Here is a 21,934-nt window from a genome sequence, read left to right as displayed (position 1 = left end):
CAAATGAACCTTCTTAATAGTTATCGAATGGGGAGTCATCAATAGAAATGGATCCAGGAGACTGGATTTACATATATTTATGCACGTTTATATATATATATATATACAATTGTATGTAACAATAATAAAGAAAAGGAGGGTATCACCTTGAGAGTTATGTGGAAAGGAAGGGGTATGAGGGAGGTTAGCTGGGAGGGCCTGGAATAAAGGAAGAGAATGATAAAGTAACTTAACTCTATTTTAATTAAATATTTACATATATATGAACATATATGTACATAAACATACACACACACATATGTGTGTGTGTGTGTGTATGTATTTATCCTGAATCAAAAGAAACTTACTAATTGAATGCTGAGATTAAATTTCATGTGTACCAAGCATGCTGAACAACACCTCTGATATGATTTGTAAATTTGAAAATTGACTGCACATGTAAGAAACAAGGTTGCAAACAATAATTCACACTGCATAACCTTGAAAATCAGACCTACTGCAAAGAATATTTTAAGACATATAAGATATCATCATTTGATGTGGGAGTCTTCTCTGTGGACTGTGATTACCATTAATGAATAAGGAAACTACAGTGCCAAAGCTACAGAGAAACCCTGTCTCGAAAAACCAAAAAAAAAAAAAAAAAAAAAAAAAAAAAAAAAAAAAAAAAAAAAAAAAAAAAAAAAAAAAAAAAAAAAAAAAAGGAAACTACAGTGGCCTGTTGATAGGGAAGAATTTAGGTAACCAGGGAGGACTGGACTGAATGCTGGGAGAAAGAAGGGCAGAGTCAGAGAGACATCATGGCATTGCCAGACTCAGACGTGCCTAATCTTTGTTGGTAAGCCACTGCCACGTGGGAATATACAGATTAATATAAATGGGTTAAATTAGTATGAGTTAGCCAACGAGAAGCTAGAGCTAATGGGCCAAGCAGTGTTTTAATTAATATAGTTTCTGTGTGGTTATTTTGGTTCTGGGTGGTCGGGACGAACAAGCAGCTCACTCCCATGCAACATCCATTTTTTGATTATATAAGAAGAAAGAAAAGGAAAACAACTGTAGTTTCCATCAGTGTTTCCTAAAGCATTGGTTACTGTGTAGAATGACTTACGTGGTTCAGTGGCATATTCTTGGTTCTTTCTGTTACAACCACATGTGTAACTTGTGTATTTGTGTATTTGTGTACATGTGTACACAAATAACATATAGATGTTATTTGCCAGGAGCCATGATCTGAAGCAAGAATGTGCATTTTACATCCGAATCCTTTGTCACCAGTTTGCCTTCTCTTGAGACTACACCTTTTAACATATGATGTTTTGCAACAATTAGTAAGTTAATGGAAATCTGTGGGAGATTTTGGTACTTGTTAATAGGGTCCATAAGTGGAGTTACATATTTGATTTGGCTGCTACAATCGAGAGCAAGCAGTATTTACGGGTCTTAAGAATTTGTGGATCTTTATGGTGGTAAGAGATTTCAAGAGGGTGGCACATTTTAAACAATAGACATCTTTGGTAGTAGTAAAGAAAGCATGCTCCTTAATTTTCTCAGTTACTTGAATATCTTCCCAGCACACAGTTTGACAAAGAGGTGTCTCAGCAAGGAAGACTATAAGGTTTCCATTGCAGGTCATCTAGATATTTGGTATTTAAGATTGACAATATTCTTATGCATGCATGATGTGTTGTGCATTTTTCCAATACATTGAATAATGTTTATCTTTCCTAATCCTCTAGGCAAGTGCAAGTCTAATTTTGAAAGAATTCTATGCATATTTTAATAAAATATTTGCAATTCAAAAGAAAGTAGATACATGCTTCCCAGAATGGCCTCTTCTTTCACACATATCCTCGATGCAACCTGTCTTTGACATTGAAATTCACAGGGCATCTTTTGCATAGATTATTATTGCTTGCTTTTTATTAATCCTTACTACAAAGTGATACTGGTAGTAGGGGCAGCCTCTTGCCTGGGCTGGCGGGGGAACAGAACAGTGCAATATACATTCTGTCATAGCTTTAGATCATTTCAGGTAGGAAAAATGTGGAAAAGATTGTGAAAATGTGCATAATATAAATGAACAGCTCAAAGTTTATGCACTAAATTAGACATGTAACGTCATGAAAAAATAAAGCTTACTTATAACCTGCTTGATGTGAAAAGTATAATTCAAGAAGAGTTATCATACCTACAATGTCCTTCCTACCTAATTATATGTGTACAATGCATATCTAATTATATATGTAAGTTATATAATCATTCATTTCGTATTTTCCTAGTACCACCAGAACTATTTTTGAAAAGTAGCAGGTATATATTTACTTAAACACTTGTGATTTAGAGGGTTGGAATTTGAGCACACCATCATTTTCCATACAGATTGTTTGTTTGAGACAGGGTTTGTCTGTAGCATTGGAGCCTGTTCTGGAACTAGGTCTTATAGTTATAAGGCTTATATAGGCTGATCTCAAGCTCACAGAGATCCACCCGCCTCTGCCCCATAAGTACTGGGATTAAAGTCATGCACCACCACTATCTGGCTTCCATACAGATCGTTTAGGTGAAAAGAAATTAAAATAGCTCTGAGCTGCACATTGGATTCTGTTGTTTAGTATTTATGAGCTAATCATTTATGTGTTTAGTGTATCTCTTAGGGATAATTTCTGTAACTCTTAAGTATTAAATACATTGGTATTATAAGAGACATTTTAACAAATGCCATTAAGAAGACTTATCAGCCCAAAGACAAAGAATGTAAACTGAATATAACTGAGTTATACACTTCAGTACTGACAAGAGTTGGTAATGAGCTGTCAAGGAGACTATGAAACTGTTTTAGATTGAGTCATACAGTGACTTTACTAGTAATATTACTGGAGTTGGTTAGACAAATTAACAAATCTGGAAAGTAAATTGTAGCAGGATAGTATTTTAAGTTTGATTATGTGACCTTATGTCACAAACTCAACTCATCTGAAGGACACTTACTTGTATCTTAATCTCCCTGGCAACTGAAATAATGCTTTCCTGTTCCAGTAAATGCCATGAGTTGTGACCTTGCCAGTCTTTATCTTAGCCCATAAGCTCCTGACATTGAAAGGTTTTGGACTAGAGAGGGAGCCTCTAGCCTTCCATATGTGATAAACTACAAGTATCTGTGTTCAATAACTTTTAATTCTAAAAACTTACAGAAATTCATTGTGCCTCTGATACAGACCCATTTGTGAAATAGCCTGCACTAGTTTTGGTTTTACAGGCTTTAGAACATTTTAGACAATTTGATGAATTAAAAATTATGGTTGTAAATGCATCCTGAGAGCTATAGAGCTGGTGTAGGGGGTAAAGAACTGGCAGCACAAACATGAGGACCTGACTTTGATAGCTAGATTCATATATGTAGGTGTGTCTATAATCCCAGAATTTCAGAAGAAGAGACAGGGAAATTCCCAAGATTGCTGGCCACCTAATGTAGCTGAATTTATCTGTCCCGAGTTCAGTGTTAGATTCTGCCTCTGAGTATAAGATGAATGACAAATGCCTCTTCCCTTCACATACTTGTACACACATACATGTGCACCCACAGGCATATATGAACATAGACACATACACATGAAAATAAACTAATAGCTTCATCTCTCTCTCTTCTCCCCCCCACACACACAACACACACACACACAGAGTTTAATTGAGTAATTGACCTTGGAACTGGAATGTTTCCCCTTATAGGTTCATTTGATTTCACCCTTAAGTGAGAGCACATAGAAGCATCTAATTATTGATGTTAAATTTTAGCACATTAATGGAGAGCAGTTACAGAGACTATGGGAAAATGTGATCTGCAGGAATTATTCATCTCAAGAAGAATGGAAAGGGAACAACAGTTCTGAATTGAGCAGTGGGAACCGAATGTCTGGTGACTCTAGGAGCACAATCCTTTAGTGGAAGTTGGAGCATTCATTTCTTCCGACATAACATTTTTACTTATTATAGGAATTTTACATAATACACCCCAATCATACTCACTTTCCACTCTTCCCAGGTCCACCCTGAACCCTTGTGACATGCCCCCCCCCCAAAAAAAAGAAAAAGAAGAGGGAGAAGAGAAGAAGGAGGAGAAGGAACAATAAGACACCAAGTCCAATTTGACTGTTCATATACTCACTGGCATGGTCAAACTCCCGGTAGCCAGCCCCACAAAGATACCTGAGTTTTTCCCCACCCCACTCTTGCCTGAAGTTGTCAACTTCAAAGAGTTCCACTTCAGCATCCTTACAACAATTGTTAAAAGTTCTCTTCAGTGACTTCCTGTTTAGACTATTTCTTTGCAGGGGGGGAGGGGGAGGTTGTCACAGAATCCTTCTATGGCTTCTCATTCCCAACTGCTATCTGACGACATCAATACCTCGGCAAAAGAAGCTTCTTTGCCCATTACCATCAGCAGAAGCACAAATCACGGGCTTCTGTATGGTTTCTGGAAACAGCTAGCATAGACCACAAACATCAACATGGCTCCATAGTGGCAGCAGAGACCGTGGACTTCAACATGGCCTTCAGTGGTAACATAGACTATGGACCTCAACATGGCCTCCCAGAGGCACAGACATCCATTTGTCCTTTGCTGGTCAATCTGACTACAAACACCAACATGGTCTCAGGCAGTAGAACAAACCACAGACACCAACATGGAGCCACGGTAATCAGCATGGCCTCCGGGGGGTAGCATGGACCAGAGACATTGCCAACGCCCCTGAGGCCACAGACATCAACATGGCCTCCAACAGCAGCATGGTCCATGGAGGTTTTTCAAGGAGGCACAATCCGGAAAACCAACAGTTCAATCTGAGACGTCCTATCCTTTCTCAAAGCCAGTGCAGTCAAGCATCTAGGCAGCGTGTTGGAGGCAGGACCTACATGAGCTCCAGGCTGCTGCACACCACCCTGCTGGCCCTACTTGGCAATGACATGTGCCCCTGGCTACCACAGCCTTCTCCCATACCTGTCACCACCTTTGCTTCTCTAATTCTGCCTCTTTCCACCTCTCACACACTATCCCATCCCTCCATCTTTCCCATTGCATATTGCGTAGTTTTGGGTTGAAATGGCACTGCAAAGTGCGGTGTGCCATGTAGTGTACTTTCTCATCAACACGGCCAGCTCACAAATAACGACAGGAGACTTATTAGTAGTTATGACATCTCTGCCTTACCTTAGACTTGTCCCACTAGCTCTCATAATTTTAATTGATCCAATTATACTAATCTACATTCTGTCATGTGGTGCTGCCTCATCTTCGTACTGCATACCCTCCTTCTTCTGAGTCTGGTTAGCAAATCTGCATTTCTTCTTCTCAGAGATCTCTCTCTCTGCATGGAAGCCCCACCTCTCTCTCCTGCCTCGCTATTAGCTGTTCAGCTTTTTATTACACAAAACACAGCAATACATCCTCACAAATGTGCAAATATTCCACAAAAGTGTTACACTATTTTTTAACCAAACAGCTTTACGCCCAAATACTGCAATAAGAATTTGGTTTGATTTAAGGTTTCTGAAGCACCATAAATGCACCTCAGATATCCTGATATTGCCCAACTCGGCACTCTTGCAGCTAGGCAGGGTCTCCCGACCACCTCACACCTCCCTGTCTTTGATGCTACTGCTCCAAGGCTCACAGGGTGAGAGTTGTTGGCATACATTTTTCTTTTCAAAAATTTGTTCTTTGTCTGATATTCTGATCCAAGGTAAAAGCATTTGGTTTTTCAGAGTGTATTAATTGTTGTGATCATGAATTCAATCATTCCTTATTTTAAAATAATCTCATTTTTAAACAAAAGACTTTTTAATATTGCAATATCATAAATAACTTCTGTGCTATAGTACATGTTGTTTTGTTTTGTTTTTCTGAGGGCAAAGTAATGTTATGCTTTGAAAAATTGTGGTTTAGAATTAAATTTCTTAGAATACCTGGTTCATCATAGCAAATGTAATTTGTTAAATTTAGAAAATTAGATTTTTAAAATATGTAGAAGATAACAAAAAATCACTTTTTCTGAAAGTTAAATATTATTACAGATTACAGCAGTTTAAATTAATAGTTTTAACATTTGCTAAGTGTATATTGTACAGGTTGTTGGATGGCCACACATACAAAAGTGTATAGCAGCATAATTTGGACTCCGGATTTAAAATAAAAAATAAGGACAGTAAATTGAATTAGCACGAATGAGAGATGAGCCTTGGAAGAATTGGGGTTGGAATGAATATTTTTAAACAAAGTATATAAATTATCAAAGTATTAATAATATATTTATATACATATATTTATACATAATTGTATATGTATAAGTGTTTTACTTGAGTGTATGCCTGTATAACTGGTCCCTGCAGAGGCCAGAAGACTCATCAGATAACCTGGGACTGGAATTACAGATGGTTGTGACCTGCTATGTTTCTGCTAGAATTGAGCCTGGGTCCTTTAGGAGAGAAGCCACTGCTCTTAACTGCTGAGCCTTCTCTCCAGCTCATAAAAGTAAATTTTTAAAGCTGGGTGGTGGTGGATGCACATCTTTATCCCAGCACTCGGGAGGCATAGGCAGGGGGATCTCTGTAAGTTTGAAGCCAGCCTGATCTACAAAGTGAGTTCCAGGACAGTCAAGGCTACACAAAGAAACCTGTCTTATAAACCAAAAGACAGAAAGAAAGAAAGAAAGAAAGAAAGAAAGAAAGAAAGAAAGAAAGAAAGAAGAAAGAAGGAAGGAAGAAAGGAAAAAAGGAGGAGGGAGGAAGGAAGGGAAGAAAAAATTAGCATAAAACACGGCAGTTTTTTGCTAGAAATTTATTATCTATAATGCAATCAACTTGGACGTGAGGTATTCTGTAATTGAACTATTTTACCTTTCAGGATCCTTCCATCCAGCTTCCAAATTAATGCATGGAAACTTATTCTTCCTTATAAATGCCCAATTTAGTTTGGCATGTTTCTAGCCAGCTTTTCTAACTTAAACAATCCCCTGCTGTCCTCCTCTCTTCCTTTTCTCATTCTTCCTAGATCTTCCTCTTTATTCTAACTCTGCCTGGCAGTTCACATATACTTTCCCCTGCCTAACTATTGGATGTTCAGCTCTTTATCAGACCAATCAGGTGTTTTAGGCAGACAAAGTAACACAGCTTCGCAGAGTTAAACAAATGCAACATAAAAGAATGCAATACACCTTTGCATAATAAAACAAATATTCCACAGGATAAACAAATGTAACACATCTTTAACTAATATTTCAAAACAGTTCTCTTCAATAGGTGAAATTCTTTGTTGCTTTTATCAAATTTAAAATTTTAGCAAAGCTTAATTGAGTCTAATAAATACTGTAATATTAATAGCAATTTGGTTTTCTCTGTATTCATACATTATTTTATGCTGCTTAATATTTTGAATGGTTTTCTCTTTAGACTTATTTTTCCTACCTAGAAAATCATGTATGTTTCATATATAAATGTCTTTAACAAGTCTTAAAGAATTGAAGTACACAAGGATTTGTTATGGAAATTTAGAATTTCTAACTTCACCTAATCAATGTTTGAATATAGCCCTCTTGTTGCAAAAGGTTATCAGATATTATTTATGTTATAATAGGAAGAAACTGTAATGCCACTGGGCCTTCAGAGAATCTAGTTTTTAAAGTGTATTTTAATATTGCTCCTTCGGTGTGTTTAATACAACTCAGCCATATGTAACCCTTACTATAAAAAAGAACTTCATGCAGAAGAAAATCCCTCTTTGACAGTGGATAACGTAACTGCCATTCTCATGAAAACAAAATCAGATATAATGCGAAATTCATAATGGCAGGAAGCTATGGACAGTCTTGTATTTGGTACATAGGCAACAATAGAGAAGATCCATAATTCCTCCACCGTGCCTACTCTTGGAATTCAGGAAGCCCAACTTCTGCATCATAGTCATGACTCAGAATGCACAGGATACAGTGACCTCATCTTCTCATACCCAGAAATGGATTATTCAAATGAGTTATCATCAGAACATATTCCTGCTTTTACAATAACTGCTTCAGCATGAGAGTAGAGGTTTCTCAGTGACAATTCATTAGGCACAATACAGTAAATTTAGATGTTAGAGAGCTCTTTATTATGTTCACCAATTATGTTCACCAATGTTGCTTATTCTAATTTACTATTTCAGGTCCATCATTGTGATCCATAGTGTCAGGGACTTGAAGCAGCTACCCATCTCCTATCTACGCTCATTAGCAGATGAAATTAGTGCATGTGTGCTTCCTTGTGCTCAGCATCCTTTCCACTCCTACACAGTTCAGGATGCTTTGTCTAAGGAATCATATTACCCACAGCTGTCTGGATCTTTTCAACTCAATTAGCAAACAATCAAGATAATTCTCTACATACAGGCTTTACAGATCAACTTGATCTAGACAATTCCCACTTAAGAATCTCTTCCCAGGTAATTCTAGGCTGCTTCAATTTGATGCTTGGAAATGACGATATCATTTATGGGCATTTTTGTGTCATAATCTTTAAACCAATCTCATTTTCCTAGTCTGCAATCCTGGGGTAATGGTAAGTCATGTGGAGGCAGATGAGGGTAAGAGAAGTGGGGTAAGCAAGCGAGGCACTGTGGTGTCTGGAAAGAAATCTTGGCAGTCTTCCCTGCATCCACCTTCCCAGCTCAAGCCTGAAACAGCTCTGTGGGAATGCATGCAGCAACCAGAGCAATAAGTGGCAACGCCTCTCAATTCTCTTCTCATAGCCTCCTAGTTAGGTTTTACATTAAACGCTTTCTAGACCTTCAATGGCCTTGTACAATGCAGGTCTCTTCCATATTCTCTGCACTATGAGTGAGTGATTATGAGACTGCTTGTCTTCGGGCTGCCCCAGTTTCTGATGTTGTCACATGACATACCAGTCTTTGGTCAAATGGTGCATCTGTCTACCTTTTCTCTCATACATGGGGAACCTGAAACTCCAGCGTTTGTTGCATGTCACCCTCTTCCTGAAACGAAACCATTCACTGCATTTCCTGCACCCTATTATCAATCTGCTTGCTACACGGTCCTACCTGGAGCCCACAGTAATGCTTGGCTCATGCACATCTGACAGTCTTGGATTTAAAGGTTTGTTCCTTCACCTCATAATATGCTTCAGCTTGACTTGAAAAATGAATCTATACTGGCAGGTGAGGGAGAGCAAGGCTAGGGAGACACTTCAGTTCGCAAAGTCTCTGAAGCATGAGGGCCTGAGTGTGATTACCAGAACCTACGTCAGGTGCTGGCATGCACCTGAAATCCTAGCATTGGGTAGGCAGAGGGAGGGGGAGGCCACGACATGGGACATTGTGCCTAGGACTGGCTAGTTAGCCAGGCCAGTCTACTCTGTGAATTACAGGCAAATGAGAAATTTTGTCTTAAAGGTAAGGGAAAGTGGCTTCTGAGCAAAAGCACAAGAGATGTTCTCTAACACATACATACACACTCACACACACGTATGTGCATGCAAACAGACAAATGTGTACCTTCACAGGAAGGCACATGTGATAGAAAAGAGAATAAACTATTTAGAGCTATTTGAAGAGAAGGGGTTCTGTCTAGTTAACAAATACAATGAGCTTAAATAGAGTTAGAATCATCTGAATATTTGTCCCATTTTTTTTATGCACTTAAAATCACAGCATCATGGAAGAGGGGGCAGAAAGATTGAAAGAACCAGACCAGGACATATGATGCAAGATGCTGCCTTTTACATGTATGTCATGATGTTTGCTGTTAAATCTTGACAATATGGCCAATGATAGCACCATTTGACAGCCCACCATGGATGGGGGAAATCTCAAAATGTCCCGCCTCTATGGGGGTGGTCTCCGATACATGCTTTCCCTCTGTATCTCAGGCTAGATTCAAACTGGTGATCCTTACCCCAAGTACTGAAATCTTACGTGCGTGCCACCATGCCTAGCTCTTGTGTAAATATTTAAGCTCATAATAAATGGGGTGGCACTAATGTATTCGCCTAATTCCTAAAAGTGTTAGCTTGTGAATTAAGGATATAAAACATAGACTTTGCTTTATTTTATATTTAATGCTCCACTTGAAGACTTGGATCAGAAATTTATGCTTCCAGTATTGAGGCCATCACCAAGCTTTGGGGACCTGACACTTAGCTCGAGCCTACAACTGTAGCTGTAAATGAACCGAAGAGTCTGCCGTCCCTGCTGCTGCTGAGAGAGCAGTTAGGGAATGTGTAGTCTCCTCTTCTCCATTGAGTTGCCCACATAGTCAAGGAAACAGATTCTTTTCATGTGAAGAAGAAGCTTCATTTTGTTTTGTTTTGTTTTTTAAATGTCTTTTATCTTATTTCTTTTAGATGTCAGGAGGATATTTGAGTGGAATTTTGCATGGACTTTTGGTGAACTAGAATGTTTTCTTTTCTCCTGCCCCCAACTAAAGCATTTTAGACAACGATACAAAATTATTTCTGACATCCTCTCAGTGTCTGATGTGGAGCAAACACATCACAGTGAAACAACAGTTCATCTTAGGAGAGGATGGAGCTGGAGCGGGTGGGTTGAGAATTCTGATAATCGAAAGAGGCTTCCAAAAATACCCACTCAATTAAAATATCAAGTAGGGTGTCAGTAGCCACTTTGTAATCTATGCAGCAGAATGAAGCAAAGAGAGGCTAATCCTTTAGAATTTGATGAGAATCGAAAACCAGAGAATAAAGATGAGAGATTGTCCCCAGGTCAGAAGGATGAGAGAACAAACTGATATTCTGGGGAAATACATCCCAGGATTTTTAAAGTGTAGTCCATCAAGAGAAAAAATTGTAAAGCATTGAACTAGGTGAGACAAATGTGAATGTCTTACACACACACACACACACACACACACACACACACTATGTATGTATATAAGATTACCACATAGATATAAATATGTACATGCACGCGTGTACATGTAAACACGCACATATAATACAAACATGTTCATACACACATATATGTTTTTTTAATCCCAGTGTTTAGTAAATGGTTACCATTATTCAAGCATAACAGCCAATGCCAGAGAAGGTCTCTCTTTCTCCTGCGGCACTTCCTGCTTCCCTGAGCCTGGGACCACAGTCACATCTACCATTGGCTTGAAGACAGAGCACCGTGCAGCAGAAATGAATGCCTATGCCTCTAATATAATGAGCCTACAGATTCAGGTTAATCTAAAACGACTCCTTTTCCCTGTGAATTTTACCTAAATGTCAAACACTATGTGCCAGGACTAGCTCCCAATGTTTTCCTTGCCACCCTGATCTGGCTTCGAAACAAGAACATAACTTACAGAGGCTCCAGCTGCAGTGAGCGCAGAGTGGATCACTTTTATTTTTACAGAGATTTTTCTGCCAAGTTCTAAAACATGGAAACTTCCATTAGCATGTTGGAGACACACACCGGGTGGGTGTTGGAGTGGGGGTGTCCTCCTTTGCTTTTCAACACTTTGGCAAAATTAAAAATGCCATGATTTTCAACTTTGAAAATTATTTTAATTCTGCTATTAGATCTTCAGAATGAAGGATGTCAAGATCTTAGTTCCCCACTTATATATTTTGTTCTTATTTAGATAATAAACCGGTGTTATTACTTGCTTTCTCTTATACATCAGTTACTAATTTCAGACTGTCTCCTCTTCAGGTCTTATGAATTTTTCAAAATACGGAATTTTATTGTTGCCAAAAATAAACACTATATTTGCAGGACATACAGAAATTAATCTTAAACTTACCAAGGAATTTTCTGCTGGCTGGATACCTTTCAGTATGCTGGAAATTGCTATGCAGTCACCGAGGTGGAAAAAGACACTCAGGGTTTCATCTAGCACCGGATGCTTTATGATAAAATACTCACCTCCCAGAAAACTATATACCCACTAGCACAACAGTGATACTGTTTCTAGGGGTAACCAACTACTCTCTTAATTGTATTTGAGGACTTCTCAGCAAAAGGAAATCCGTGACTGGTCCTGTAATGGCCAAAACTCATGGCTAGGAAAGTCATGGGTTTCAAGGGATATATATATATATATATATATATATATATATATATATATATATATATATATGTTGTCAAATTGTTTCCTAAGCATTTATGTTTAAACAGAGAGATTCGCAATGCCCTCCACCTGTGTCAGAGGAGTTTCTTGTTGTAGTGGCGATGATTAATAAACACACTCATTACTGTTCCAAATGCTGGGAATAAAAGACAATGAATGCTTAACTATAGAAGGGACTGTGTATCAATCACCCACCCTATAAGACTCAGACTCAGAGAACATTGTAAAAGATGAGCCAGAAAGAATGTAAGAGGCAAAGAGTGAGGAGGAGAAGTACTGCAAGAATTCTGCTTCGTGTACATGGTGTGGCTGTTGTACACACGAACTGAATGAACCATGGTTATTTGCACAAGATCTAAAGAAGATCCAACAAGTTAAAACTCCCAGCATGAATTAGGGCAGAGTTCCTGAGGTCCCAAGCTGAAGAGCTATTGTTCATGGCTGCTAGAAAAGGGAGAATCGCTTTCCTCTGAAGGCTGGCCACCAGGGGATTGTTTATGCCTCCGTGGATTACTCTGTGCCCATGCACCTATGGGTAGCACTAACGAAACACTCCCTTCCTCCTCCTCCTTTTTCTTTTTCTTCTTCTTCTTCTTCTCCTTCCTCCTCCTTCTTTTTCACATTACTCAACAGGGCCTAATTTTGCTGCCCATGTCAGGTGAGTTTGTAGTCATTAACATTTTCTACCAACCATGGAAAATATCCTTAAAGAAAAGTGACCGTGCCTCCACTTAAAGTTTATACTGCCATTGTCCTGTGTTCTCTCATGTTATTGAATTAGAGAATTTACATTGCAGTTAAAGAGTTGGCATACTAGGTGAGTTCAAAGCTCACCTAGTTCATAACTTTTAAAAAGTTTGTATTTGTTCACCTTTAAAATAATGCATTTTCTAAGTCTAAGAGCCCAAAAGAGAATAAGAATCTTACTGTCACCACACATTACATATGAGAGGAGATGAAATCACATAATCTTCTAATAACGTATAGTATGTATCTCACACCTAAAAAATTGAAAGATGCAAATATATGAATCTGATGTTTTATCTATCTACCAAATCTTTTAATTGTCCTCAAATAATCCCAAACCAAAAATATATCTTAGAAAATGAAAAGTTAATCTAGTGAGATAGCTCAATAGGCAGTGGTGTTTACTGCCAAAGCTGATGACTCATGTCTGATCCTCAGGACCATGGAAAGAGAGAAGCAGTTCTTGCAGGCTGCACTCTAAATTCAACATACCATGATACCCATGCCCCTGCCCCTCCCCACAGAGTACAAAAACAAATAATAAGTGTGATTTTTTTTAAATTATAAAACTGAATGTAGAAAGTGATTAAATTTGTATGTTAAATGATAGTTTATGGTTTTGAGTATACTGTGTAGAGGTTTTCTGTTCATGAATAGACAGTGCATTTTGAAATTTTTAGCCCCATAAAGATGTTGGCCACGTGATCTATTTTAGCAATTAATTAAAACAAACACAATGATAAAACCCAATTACTTAAAAGAATATATTCTGTTTTTTTATAAAAAAAAAAGAATCTGAGATGATATTTAAATTGATCCACCTAATAAATGGGCATAATGTAAAACACCAGACTAATAACACCATCCTCAAATGATTATTTAAAATGCAAGCTTAAATTTACATTTGTTTTTCAGGCTCATGCATAAACAAAATTGGCCTTTCCCTGATTCCCTTTTAAAATATATTGTTAAGTGTGTTTGGTTTTGTGTGTGTATGTGTGTGTGTGATACCTGTGTGTGTACACTCATGTGTGCCAGGGCACACATACCTGAGGTAGTCAGAAAACAACTTGCATGAGTCTATTCTTTCCTTCCTTCACATACATTCAGTTTCCTGAGCTCTGGGGTCATCTTTATGCACTGAGTCATATTCCCTGCTACATAAATAGATCGTACGAGATAATTTTCATTTCTAATTGTTTCTTAATTCCCTTTTCTTCACAGACTATTAGTTCTCCTTCATACAAAGACAAGTTATTTTCATCTTGTTCTGTGAAAATATAAGAAATTCACATAAGATTTAACTAAGTAAGTTTACTGATCTTTTGAGACCTAAATTAAAATAAGAATAATTTCTGATCCATGAAGGTTTTTCTCCCATGTTTTTGCTGATATTTGTTAAGGCTGTCTTATAGTATCTATGATTATATAGATGATTAGTTAGCCTAATGATTAGTATAGATCTTTAAGACCCAAGATTCCTTCTCAAATAAATCTACTAAAAAAAAAAGAAGACAAAGAAGATGAAGAAGACAAAGGAGAAGAGAAAAAAGAATAGGAAGAGAAAGAAGAGGAAAAATAAGAAGAAGAAGAGGAAGAAGAGAAAGAAATAACAACAAACAAACAAATAAAAAGAGATTTTTTTTCCTCGAGGGGAAAGAATATGATTGAAATATATTGTATAAAATAACTTTTAAAATAAAAAGATTAAAAGATGAACCACACCTTTTGCATATTAACTTTAATAAAATAGACTCCAAAATTCATAATTTTCATACAGATTTTAAATTAAAAAACATAGCAGGCATGAAAATATTCCCCATGAATGTTTGTTTAAATTTTTACCTTGGGCAGGTATAATATCATTTTATAATGGATGATTTTTATTAACATAGATTCTGAATGATGCAGCCAAAGAATCACGTTATAAAGACTGTCTTTAAAGATGATCTTTAAATAGATTTGTTTTGTTGTTTTTGCCTTGTTACCATCTCTTCCTTTTATAGCCCTGCATTTTAAATTAACCAAAGGAAATAAAACAAAAACCAGGAGGAAAATCCAGTTAGAGTGAGACAAGATGGTTTTATATTATGTATGAGTCTAAATGAGATATTTTTTTTCTTTTTGGGGGAAATGAATACTGTATTCCTTAAATGAGTCTGTGGTGGTCAAAGACCATTAGGCAACTTTGGAAGATTCCGCAGGGACACCTGGGGCCAGACATTTCAGGCCCACTGGGCTAAGTCTACTGTTTGTCTTTCTGCATGGAGAATTAATAAATGTATCAATCTTCTACCAGCCGCCCTGAACCAGGGAGCATAAAGGAAACAGAGTTGTGGGAACAAACCTATACGTGTGTGCCTTCCCCTTCCCCACCCCCCATCCTCACCTCTCTGTCCTGGGCTTATTTTCCCTGCAGATTTTTTCACATTATTCTCCCTTTTCCTGGTTATTCGTTGTGTCTCTTAGTGTTCCTGACCGCCTGTTCTCTGTCTGCACTAAACCGATGTCTCCCGACCTGGACAGCAGTGGTAATTTAGTGGAACTGGCGGCTTCTGCATACCTTCTGTTCAGAAGATCAGTCGGTGGCCTCCACGTGTCAGATTTCATTAAATGATTTTTGTTTCAAGGGGAAAAATATGAAATGGAAAGCTGAGGAAACCAGTCAGGAAGCATGTATGGTGCCAGCAGCCAGGGAGCACGGGATTCCAGAAGTCATTTTACCATTTCTGAACCGATAAGCTAATTAATTATTAAAACAGAAACAGTTCTAGGATACCTATGACCAAGGTTATAAATACAGCCCTTTTGAATTCCTCTTTTTTCCTCTGACTTCAGTGTTCCCCTCACACTCCATGGAGATTCTAAGGCATCAATGAGAAGGTTTCCAAGCCACAGTAAGCAGCTGGATGAGCTAGGGGAACCTGATGCATATTCCATTATGAGGAAAAGTTAATAGAACTTTTAACACTTTGTGTTTTGCTTTGCATTGATTAATAGAAATATTTTCTGGAACAAAACTTAGAAACTCTCTTACATCTAATGCCCATACTGTTTCCCTTATATACAAAGTGACTTCTTCAAAGTGTCGTTTACACCAGAGCTTGGTTCTCAACCTGCGGGTTGTGACACCTGTGGGGTTATGTATCAGGTATTCTGATTATCAGATATCTACGTTACAATTCATAATAAAAGCAAAATTAACTTTATGAAGTAGCAACACAATAATTTTATGGCTGGGAGTAATCATAACATGGGGAGCTGCATTAAAGTTTGTAGCATTAGGAAGGCTGAGAACCACTGATTTGTTTACACTTTGGTAGCTGTTGGTTCTTCAGTCCCTTCAGAGCACAAATGGATGTTAGAGTCCTAAAAGCAAACACCTCATAAACCAAATAAAATCAGAGTTTGATCCATTAACTATTTACTATTAATGGTACAATTTTATGGAGTTGTGTTCTTAGAATCCAGTATCTAAATTCTCTATGGGGATCTGCTCTTCTTAAGCAAACATGATAGCCATTAATGTGGAAGAGAGTACAAGATCCAGAGGGCAAAGAGAGAATAAGTTTATAGCCACAACTAAATTGCCCTGCACCCGAAAATACATGGGTATTCTGTTGTCTCTGCTAGGGGAAAGAAAGCTGACTGGAAATTATAGTAGGATCCTGGAGTCTAGGTCTATTAAAATGAGTAAGGAAATATTATATAGGTAGATATCTTCAAATGTGGTTGAAAGAATTATGATAGAACAGTAGAAATCAATTTCACAGCTTTTCAAAAAACATTTGATTGTTCATATGACCTCACTAAACCACTCCTGTGCATGTGCCAAAACAACTCCACGTTAATGTGTTCCAGGGGCACTTAAACACCTACATTCATCACAGTGCTATTTACAATAGCTAAGTTATGGAACTAAACTAGGTGTCCAAATAGAGAGGAACAGAGAAGGAAAATGAGATAACCCTACACCCCTGAATATGTTCAGCCATAAAAAAGAGCAAAATCATACTGGCAATATTTGGGAAGGTTGTAGAAACTAAATTGCCTAGATATAGCTAGTTCTAACAAGTAGGTCACTGTGTGGGGACTTAGAAAGTTAGCCCCCTTCCCAGGTCCTGTCCCTCTCCGCAATTTCCTGAGATAATCAACCAATCAAAGCTCTCTTCTGCACAAAATTTCACTGCCATGATGTCCCACCCAAATGCCTTGGACCAGGTGTTAATGGACTGAACCTCTGAAACCATAAGCAAAATAAATATGTTCCTCATCCTCCTCCTCTTCTTTATTCATCATTGTTTCTCATCTGCTTCTCCTCCTCTTCTTCTTAATTTCCTTGAGTGTTGTTACCACAGTGACCTAACACATCTATGCTTTGAGATTCCTGGCTGACTCCATTGTTTGTTAGTAGAGTGTATTTTTAGAATTTGTTAAGATCTGTTTACAATCCAAGTTAGGGCACAGCCCACTGTTTACAGACAGTATCCAAAGCCAAATGTGAAGCTTAGCTAATTAAGAAGAAAATCACTTATTTTAGGTTAGCAACGTTATGCTTCTATTCTCACACGAAAATGGACACCATCTTTCTAGGTGATTACATTTCAAATTGGCTATTCCCAGTACTTGGAAAACATATTCTAGGTTGTAAAATGTAGTAGAGAAATATTTTAAAAGGATAGTCTTATGGGTAAGGTCCACTCGAGTGATTAGACTGCTTTTAATCCAGGTTCATGGTGTCATTTGTAAAAAAAAAAAAAATACAGATTATTGCATCAGGCCAGCAAACAAATCTTATTTAGAAGCAGAAGCAAATAAATGTATGTACATCAGTGAGCAAGTATTTTGAGAAATGGGGCCCAGACTGGGGAGAATTGGAATTCTTTTATTGTTATCTGTTGCATGTTTATGAATGGGTTATTGATATCAAAATTATTTGTTAAGGGGAAGAAGTTAGGAACTGCATAATTTCATTACCAGTAATGAGATGACCATATGAGAACGATCTTTGAGGCCATGGCCATGACTGGTTTTAAGCATTTACCAATAGCAGAAGATTGTCAACAACAGAAAGGTCAGATATCAGTCATCTGGTGGGGTTTTGACAAACTTCTCATGCTTCCAGTGTTTGGTCTAACATCAGTTTTCGAACTTAGGAAGGGTAACCCAATAATAGACTACACCATCTCTTGATTAGGCACCAGGAATAGTCCATTTTCATTATGAGGGGCTTTGGTTATTCTGCCTGACCCATGACATCTGCGTAACAACTCTCCCTCTATCCTCTTTTAAAATAACTGCTGTCAGGATGGCTGAGTGCTGTAACTGGAATAAAGCCTGTGTGTAGTCAGAAGTGAAGGGGACATTAAGGCAATCTTGGCCAAAATGCTGTTGCCTTTATGTTTTTCAAATACCTGAAGCTTTAGTGATCCAATTGAAGAGAAGAGGAGTCAGCAAGTTTCTCGTAATTCCAGGATTCATCTTAAAAGCAAAGCAGTGCATGCATTGCTGAGAAACAGCACTGCCTGTTGGATAATGAGCACCGAGGGCTGGTTCTGAATACTCTAGAAACGGGACAGATGCTGTGAAAGAGGGAAGAGGACAAAGAAACAGGGTGGCTCGGTGGGGCATTTTGCCACCTTGTCCCCAAATTGTATCTGCTCAGACTCCAGGCTCCTTTTAATGTCCTCTGTTGAGGAATGTCCAACAGAGGTAGAGCTTTGTCCAGTGGTCTGCACACTGCCACGGGGCAGAATATCAAAACGAAGCCTCAAGTAGAGAGGATGGTAACTTAGCATCCATCAACAGCCAAGAGAGCTGGAAGAAATGGAAAGTAAGAAGTGAGTCCTGACCCGCATTGCAGGAAGGGACTTAAAAGTGATAAGAGTTTTTCATCTGGACCAGAACAGTTCAACTATGCTTCATCTAAATCACCAAGGACAGGCATATCTACATGATTCCACTCAGGATATCCACATGGGGATGAAGAGAAATAAGGCTAATTGACTGCATTTTAGAAAGGATATTGTACATAATCTATTTTTACTAAACACTTAGATTCAGGGAGTTTTTTATTAAAGATTATTTTAATTACACACGTGTAAGGGGTAAAATGTGATAATCTGAAATACACGTATTATATCATGTGGAAAGATCCCATTCAGGCTGCTCGGGTGCTCCTTATATTTAAAAATATGAGTTTCAGAGTTTCTAAGACATAAGGATCCTCTGAGAAAATAAGCGAATACAGACAATACACAAAAGCTGAATGTTTGGGCAGCTGTGTGGTAACATGTTCTGAAGTGTGAACAACTAGAGGTCCCTGCATGCAAACATGCACACTTTCTAGCCCCTATATGACTGCAGGACCTTAAGCAATATCTATCTCACATTGTTCGAGCCCATTTTACTAATCTCTTAAATTAAATCTGTAGCACATGTATTTCTGTATCCCAAGCCTAAAATTAATTCCTAGAATAAGAATGTGAAGATTATAGCTGATTATCATGTTGAGCTTTCCCCAAGGGGTAGGCCAACAATGCATTCTTTGTTGATATATGTATATTTAATTTTCCTAAATATTTAAGGACATTTTAATTTTCCTAAATTTTTAAGGACAATAATATCTGGAGATAATATACAATTAAGCATATATTTAATGCAGATTCTTGTGGTATTTTAGTGTTAAACCTTCTGTTTTCTTTGTTTATAAAATTCTTGGGATGATGCAAGGCTGAGGAATATTTTGGAAGTGTTTGTAGAACGGAAGTCACCCAATGTTCTAACCCCACTTTACATGAATGGACTCAAAGACTTCTCATAACCTGTTTGTGAGGTCAATACTACATGTTTACTGTTTATTTAATGTTTAGAATAGAAACACTCTTGTCCATAGAGAGGACAATGTGTGGTTGTGGTAATGGTTGATGTTGTGTCATGTAAGTAAAAATCACAAGAAAATGGGAGAGGGAAGACAGTTTAAAAGCACATCAAGGGCCTAAAAAAGGCTCTGTCTTCTCCACTATGCATCTTCATAAAAGCCTCTCTTCCTAGCCCCACGTCCAATGAAGCAAACATCCAAGGTGGGATTCTCTAGTATATTTAACTAATTGCTGGGACAACCCTAATTGTTTGAATCACAAAGAGAAGCCTTATCGTTTGGAGCCTTAGAAAACAAAGACATCTAAGAATAGACTAGAGGCTTCTTGAGGAACATTAATGAAGCCATCATAGAAGGAAGATGAAAAGATTCTAGAGTCCTAATTGACAAACCCCAGGAAGGGTTATGGAAATGAGAGGCAATTGCCCTGCCTTCCAGGCCTTTCTGGTCCAGGGCTCCCTCCGGCTGCCCTGTCTGCAGGCTTTCCAATACCCGGGGGCAGTCATATTTTCTTTCTCTTTTGGCGTCTCATAGATTTAATGTTCCTCTGTTGAGGCACATTGAGGTGATTTGCCAAATAACTCCTTTTGGCAAAAAGAATGTGCTGGGTTATTATTCTTAGTCCAAATGAGCCAGACTGACTGTCTACACTGTGGGAATATGCCAGATAATTACTTTAACCATGTCTTTCCCTTCAGCCATGTATGCGTGGTCCTCACATTCTAGATAAACTTGCTTAAACCTCGCACTGAATAATTACTGGCAAGTAGCCATGTGCTCGGGGTAATTTAATGTTCATCTTTGGTTTCTGCAGGGTGCCAGTGACAAAAGCAGGTTTTGTTTATACATAGGCTAAAAGGATTTTCTTTTCATCATCCAAACGAACTCTCCAAAACATGAAGCAAACAAGCACTCTACTAAAGAAAAGCCTTTTCCATTCCAGGCTTTATGCTGGAGTCACAGAAAGTGGTGTGGAGGAAATGTTGACATGGTTTAGCTTTGGAAAACAGAAAGACACTTGAAGAAGGGATGGCGTGTTCTCCCTGCCTTGCAAGCCGAGTGGCTGCTTTTACATTAAATCATGCCCGACCCAATGTTCTTTTCCCTTATGAAAATGAAGACTCGGGCTGTTTCATTTTGTCACAGGAAATAAATGATATCATTGTAAATGAATTGCTGTATCTTGAAATCCAACAGCATAAGGGAAAGTCCCAATGCCAAAGACATGAGGTAGGAATCCAATCTCTACCACTGTTATTTGCTTAGACATGAATCAAGAAATTGCCTATCCTTTCTGCTGTGTATAAAAACAAGAGCACCATCATCTCCATATTAAAACCGAGTGATTTTTTTCCATTGGATAACACAGAAATAAGCTTTAAAAAACTTTCAAACACAGTATCTTTTACAGCAAAGGACAGAAAATTATTTGGAACTTGTTTCAAAATTTGCATCCTTTCTTTTTAATTGCTTTTTCATTTTTAAAATTTTTTCATGTGTGATTATTTTGCCTGCATGTATGTCCATACACTACATATGTGCCTGGAGTATACAAAGACCAGAAGAGGGTATTGGATCACCAGACACTTGAGTTACAGAAAGTTTTTAGTCATTATGTGGGTGCTGGGAATTAAACCCAGGTCCTCTGATAGATCTGTCAGTGCTCTTAACCACTCAGCCATCTCTCTAAGCCCATTTGTATGTTTTTCCAGAATAAAACACAAAACTTACTATAGTAATGTAAGGGAGGATTAGGATTCTGAGGAATATAAGTAAGAAGATAGACTACCTTGGAACCTGGAATCAGGATGAAAACAATCTTCCCGTTGTTACACATTTTCTTCAGTTCTGCAGAGGAAACATAGGATTTCAGGGAAAATAGAGAAAAATTTTCAGTAGGAAGTACATTTCTTATTTATATTTTAAGCTTTGCATGGTTCATTGGCTTGGATCCACATGACTATGAATGCCTGCAGCTTGGTTTGCCAATATTCATATAGATGGAGACTAAATGATTTAGAGGTAATTTAGAAGTCTACCCAGGAACATTTCCTGGAAAAGAGCAGTGACCAAGGGAACACTTTGTGTTCCTCATGGGTGCCTTCTCATCCTGGGCTCACTGGCAGATCACATTTCCCAACGCTCCTCATGTCTTGTTAGAACTGGGCTTCACAAGAGAAAT

The sequence above is a fragment of the Arvicola amphibius genome, chromosome 4, assembly GCF_903992535.2.
Source record: "Arvicola amphibius chromosome 4, mArvAmp1.2, whole genome shotgun sequence".
In the NCBI taxonomy this organism is placed as follows: domain Eukaryota; kingdom Metazoa; phylum Chordata; class Mammalia; order Rodentia; family Cricetidae; genus Arvicola; species Arvicola amphibius.
The sequence above is the reverse complement of the archived record's forward strand: the minus strand, read 5'-3'. Positions refer to the sequence as shown.